The 6,539-nt window shown below is 45.2% G+C and overlaps 1 pseudogene; it reads left to right on the forward strand.

Annotated features, from left to right (window-relative positions):
- Nucleotides 1-2,371: 2,371 nt before the first annotated feature.
- LOC115544228 (glutamyl aminopeptidase-like) lies at nucleotides 2,372-6,539 on the forward strand (annotated as a pseudogene).

Raw genomic sequence — 6,539 nt, forward strand, 5'->3', positions numbered from 1 at the left:
TTAAAATAGTTTCCACTGGGGGTTCCTAACCTGGACAGAATAAAGGAGGTTGCATATCATCAGCATAACATTCATAACCACTGCATTCCCACGTTGACTCGGACACATCCACCCCTTGCAGCCATGTGCAACTTAATTAGGCCTACTCCAAAATCACTGAAACACATGCACATACTAGTTATAGCTTATAACGCCAATAAGTATATACGTTGGAAAATGAAATGAGTTAAGGCCTTCTTTACATTACCGTTTGTACGTTCTTGGGATGTTGTGAACTTACGGTAGGCTAATATGAGTCTATTGCCCTCACACACAGGCCTCTAGTGGCCTCAGCCGTTTTGTAAGTGAGCTGAATTATTTTTGTCACATATTTTCTGCAGCATAGAAGTCATTTAAATCAATCTTAATCCCTTTTCACCACGTTATCTGTATACAGCATCAACTGTTAGGAAGAAGTGAACATTCTCTTGAATTTAAAACTGCACTTTTCGTGCCTCAAACACTTACATTATTCATTCTAAGTGTTTCAATGAATATGAATTCATTCACTGAATGTAAAAAATTACATGACATTATATTAATTATTAAATAATATAGTGTAGTATAGTTATTCCAAAAACAGACTTATAGTTGGAGGAATGGTATCGTGGCACCAATCATGCAGACGTCCGGGGTTCGATTCCCACAATTTAATTCACGTCATAGTTAGGCGATGCTCTATTATTGCAGTTAGGCCTACAACGATCAGTGCGAGTCGTGTTTAAGATTATTAGCAATAAACTCAAACTTCTCCCATACTCGTGAGCGTTTTCTTGGATTATCCATCACATGTTGTTTTGTGTCGAGGCAACAGGAAAACTCGAAGCTATGTCGATGTATCTGAAAATGTCAACATTTTAAAGATGAACTGAACTGAAATAATTAACATCGATAACGTGTTAGATATGACCATTATAAAAAAAAGACACTAAATTGTTTTTTTTAAATTAATAGATAGCTTTTTTTTAGCAACAAAAGAAAATGTGTCTTTTAGTATTAGAGCGCCGATGACGTCACTGGCATGGTAGGACTAGGTCGTTGCTGCAGACACGCAAATGTCTTCTACACTCCACCGTGGAAAATAGTGATTTTATTATGGCTGGTAACGCGTTTGAGCCTGTGAGGTACATGCCTGTAGTGTCCGACTGCCACCCGGTGGAGAGGCATCAATTTCAGATTCCAGCTCTCGATGTGACTGGTGTGCGTGTGGGTGCTGCCGGAGCATGGACACTGCCATTGAATCGGTCTGCTGCCGAGAGGTCCCGGTCAACCTTGACCATCTTATGGTGGGATTAGGTTGCATAACCATTCATAGGGCATTTCGGATGATGTGTGGCGAGAGAGAGGTTTTGGAAGTGGCCATGCTCTCTCTAAGGGACGTCCAAGCGGAGACACTGGGGCGCCCCTTAAATAGCAACCAATAGTAGCCTAAGTAACAAGGCGAAAACGATCTTTCCCCCTCCGTTTTCCTTTAATGCGTTTCAGGAATATCTACGTATAGACGGACTCATTGGGGAAACGCAATGAGCTGTACAAACGCTGTAGTACCTACATATTCAAGGCGCTGGTTCTCCACAAAAAAAAGTGGAGCGCATCAAGCCTGCGCGCATCCAGCCAGTCGGGTGTATAAAAACATTCAAGTTTAGGAGGAGAAAGTAGTTGTTTAACCTTTTAGATTGAGTTGAAATACTTTTTAATGTAGAGTTAGCAATTAAATTGACCAAGGGGCTGTATTCAAAGCTACAAAAATAATTTAAAAAAAAACCTGTAACTTTCAACACAACTCTAACGTTGCTTCAGGCGTCCACACGAATCCTAACGCAAAACCGCATAGGTCTGGTTTTATTTGAAACCACCCTCGGACCATGGACCTATTAAAGACGGGACCTGAAAGACATGTTAGATGCACTTTGGGAGATACACCCGCGGATGAGCATAGATGAGAGGCGGAGTCACGAGTGTCACGTTTATTTTAGGTGGATGTTGGAGTTTTACTTTCTGGTGGATGTTGAATATTGCACAGATGGATTTTGCACAGATAAGCCTACATCTTAAACTACTTATTCAAGTTTAACTCCCTCTGCATGCATCTGTGAGTAGAATTTGATATTTTGTGTCCCTGAGTGTGTGCGTGTGTGTGTATGTGTGTGTGTGTGTGTGTGTGTGTGTGTGTGTGTGTGTGTGTGTGTGTGTGTGTGTGTGTGTGTGTGTGTGTGTGTGTGTGTGTGTGTGTGTGTCAGGGGCTGTACTACATGAGATATCATTGAACTTTGCACACCTGTTAAAAGAACTTTAAGTCCCTCTATTCTACATTTTCAACCCAGACTGAATGATGGAGCGCATGGACCAGGATGAGCCGGTCAAGCCCCACTGTATTCGTGGTAAGCATGTAGCCTTCATCTGCCTAGCTGTCGTGGCTTCTGCTGTGGCTGTGGGTCTGGGTGTGGGTCTCAGCCGCCCCCCGTGCTCTGTAGTCGACCCCAGCGCAGAGCCTCCAGAGCCCACCACCGGGCCTGTACCGCCACCCGTCCAAAGGGGACCATGCACGCCCTGGAATGACTCCAGCGGGGGCTGGGGGGATTTCCGTCTCCCTGATTACGTGAAGCCTGTGCATTACGACCTCCATCTGCTGCCCGACCTGATCACGGATGTCTACCAGGGGAGTGTGGCAATCCATCTGGAGGTGAGCCGGCCCACCCGCCACCTGTGGCTCCACATCCGGGAGACATTTGTCACAGCAGTCCCAATGCTGCAGCTGGTGACCCAGTGGAGGCCACAGAGGAGCTGCCCGCCACTGGTCCAGGGGAGATGTACATCCTTAGCCTGGACTTTTGTGGATGGCTCAATGGGTCGGTGGTTGGGTTCTACAGGGTCATCTATACAGAAGATGGGATTGTCAAGTGAGTTCATTGATATACATTTGACAACTCAGCACAATAGGCTAAAAGTCATCAAAGTAGTATCAGATATGCTACAAAAATATAGAAATATGGTTATCTTACATACCTGGTAATGAAGCAGGTACACCACACGCTGTGAACTGAAATCAATTCTACTAAAGTGCTAATCATATGTTGAGTGTGAATCGTGTGACTATCCAGAATGGCATGATCCCTATTTTATTGCCTTACCAGTAAGACTTTTTTATTTTTTATTTTGTGTATTAGAAAGATTGCAGCGACCGATCACAAGCCTACGGATGCCCGCAAGTCGTTCCCTTGCTTCGATGAACCCAACAAAAAGTCTACATATCAAATCTCCATCACACACGACCATACTTATAATGCTCTCTCCAACATGCCACAAAAGGTACAACTGTGAGGTTAAACCTTTAATAAAAGATCCTCATCATCATCTCATCTCATCTCATCTCATCCTCTCCTCAAATTCTGCTATTTACTCACCCTGACCAGTATGTTTCAGTGACCGTTGTGTGCTTTATAGGCCAGGATGTTTGATTTCTTGATACCAACATTTTATATATTTCTTGTTTCTGTTTCATTTAACAGCCTATAGTCCTAGACGGCCAACATACAGGGTAATGCAGGAGAAGACATTCTACTCTCGCATTACACAGTTGTTTAGAGAAAAGAACTGTATGTTTCAATAAAAAAACTTCTATCTGGTACCTTATAACCTCAATAGAGATATGGTTGTGTAGCATTAAAAGACGGAATAGGTTATTCTGTCTTTTAATGCTACACAGATATCAGTCAGTCTGCTGCTCATTTTACATAGAAGGAAGACTCAAAAACACCCAGTTTTACCATTTGTGGAAAAATGTCTGGTTTGCCTCTTTGTATTAAGCTCATTGGATTATGAAATTGCCAGTTACCCTTTGTCCTTGATATTACAGGGGACGAGAGAAGCACTGCCCAACAACAAAATTAAAACCACATTTGAGAAGTCGGTAACAATGAGTACCTATCTAGTTTGTTTTGCTGTGCACCAATTTCACCATGTGGAGAGAATTTCTGCAAAAGGCGTTCCAGTGAGTTTGTCTTTGTTTTTTCATACACCCTGCAATGCTAATGTGAAACAGATCAGAAATGTTTCAGAGGACAGATAATAAAAGGTTTACACCATGTAGGGTGAAAAAATGCTTTTGAGCTTCTACAGCCAACTCTAACAGAAGCTCCCCCCAATGCATGTCGATGTTAACTGAGAAGGGCTGGTAGGGTTCTGTACCAAGGCATCGGTGGAGCAGTTGTAACTGAGGCCATGTTACAATGGCTGATTTGATGATTTCACCAAGAGGAAGCATGTGTTTGGTTATAAGGAGAGCTCCAAGCACAGAACCTTGGAGCATGCCTTGTTTGACTGGGGCAGGGAAGACAGTAACCTGTTTGGGGAAACCTGGCTGAAGCCAGGAGAGAGCGTTACCCGTGGTCTCTATGAGGGGTGGTCGAGGGGGTAGGAGACCCATCTAGTGATGTTGGCTTGGTCCAGGGCCCAGGACAAAAAACCGAATTGAGGCAGTTGAGCAATACCTAAATTCTGAGGGGGGAGGGGGCACCTGGTTCTGAAAGGTCTGTAGGAACCTGGAGCAAACCTCAGAGCACGTCACGGGGAGGCATTACGGGTCTGGAGGAGACCTGAGGGAGGCCTTAAGGGCTGGGGTAGACATGAGGGAGGCCTTAAGGGGCTGGAGGAGACATGAGGGAGGCCTTAAGGACTGGAGGAGACCTGAGGGAGGCCTTAAGGGGCCTGAGGAGACTTGAGGGTGGCCTTAAGGGCTGGAGGAGACATGAGGGAGGCCTTAAGGGCTGGAGGAGACCTGAGGGAGGCCTTAAGGGCTGGGGGAGACCTGAGGGAGGCCTTAAGGGCTGGAGGAGACCTGAGGGAGGCCTTAAGGGGCCTGAGGAGACTTGAGGGTGGCCTTAAGGGCTGGAGGAGACATGAGGGAGGCCTTAAGGGCTGGAGGAGACCTGAGGGAGGCCTTAAGGGCTAGGGGAGACCTGAGGGAGGCCTTAAGGGCTGGAGGAGACCTGAGGGAGGCCTTAAGGGCTGGAGGAGACATGAGGGAGGCCTTAAGGGCTGGAGGTGACCTGAGGGAGGCCTTAAGGGCTAGGGGAGACCTGAGGGAGGCCTTAAGGGCTGGAGGAGACCTGAGGGAGGCCTTAAGGGGCTGGAGGAGACATGAGGGAGGCCTTAAGGGCTGGAGGAGACCTGAGGGAGGCCTTAAGGGCTAGGGGAGACCTGAGGGAGGCCTCAAGGGCTGGAGGAGACCTGAGGGAGGCCTTAAGGGCTGGAGGAGACCTGAGGGGAGGTCTTAAGGGCTGGAGGAGACCTGAGGGAGGCCTTAAGGGCTGGAGGAGAGCTGAGGGAGGCCTTAAGGGGCCTGAGGAGACCTGAGGGAGGCCTTAAGGGCTGGAGGAGAGCTGAGGGAGGCCTTAAGGTAGTAACCGGATCATGTCCCCATGGCTGATGGTCTGGGAGTCTGTCATACTCCTGGAGGTGATGATGCCATGTTTATTTTGAAATTAGTTTAGTCCTTTTGTAATTAGTGACAATAATCGCACAAGGCCAATGCACATGCAGGGATACGCAGTAACACACACACACACACACACACACACACACACACATACGCATTCACACATTTCTGTCCTGTTTAATTTTTTGTTCACAGCTAAGGATGTATGCCCAGCCGAGCCAGATCAGAACAGCAGATTACGCAGCCAACACCACCAAAATAATCTTTGACTATTTTGAGGAATATTTCAACATGACGTACTCCATAGGAAAACTAGGTAATTTAAAACAATTGTATTACCATCCCAGCTATTGGCATAAGTATGCACTCCTCCCTCATGTGTAGATAATGTTTATTTATTAATAATTAAATTATAAATGTGAAAATAATATATTGAATAAAGAATGAGTACAATTAATGGATGCCATATTAAAAAACAATTAATGCATTTCATTGTATGCATTGTATTCCTTGTGTAACTTTAGACCATAACACAAATAGATCCTAATGGTTAAAAAATATAGCAAGCTGCCCTCTATTGGTTTGGCAACTATAGACAGAACACTAAATACTACGTTTAGATATTTGTAGTTGGACAATTCCAATTCATGCCAACCAATAGCATTGGGTTAATAGTTCCTATTATGAGGGAATCAATCATAATACTTTATTAATACCAGACAGAAAATCCTAGAAAACCTACATAGCCTACTCATGATGATAATCTCAGGACAGTCACTGCTCAATGTTTTTCATGATCGTAGTTAAAGCCATTAACACCTCACCTTAACCCCTGATAGAAATCCCTAATCACTTCCTTCTTTCATCTACACTTTGTTATCATTATTCAGATAAGATTGCCATCCCTGACTTTGGGACGGGTGCCATGGAAAACTGGGGCTTGATCACTTACCGAGAGAACAACCTGCTGTACGACGAGGAGGAGTCTTCCTCCTACAACAAGCAGAGGGTGGCGAGCGTCATCGCCCACGAGCTGGTCCATCAGGTGACATAATGTCAAGGA

Source organism: Gadus morhua, chromosome 5 (assembly GCF_902167405.1).
Source record: "Gadus morhua chromosome 5, gadMor3.0, whole genome shotgun sequence".
Taxonomy (NCBI): domain Eukaryota; kingdom Metazoa; phylum Chordata; class Actinopteri; order Gadiformes; family Gadidae; genus Gadus; species Gadus morhua.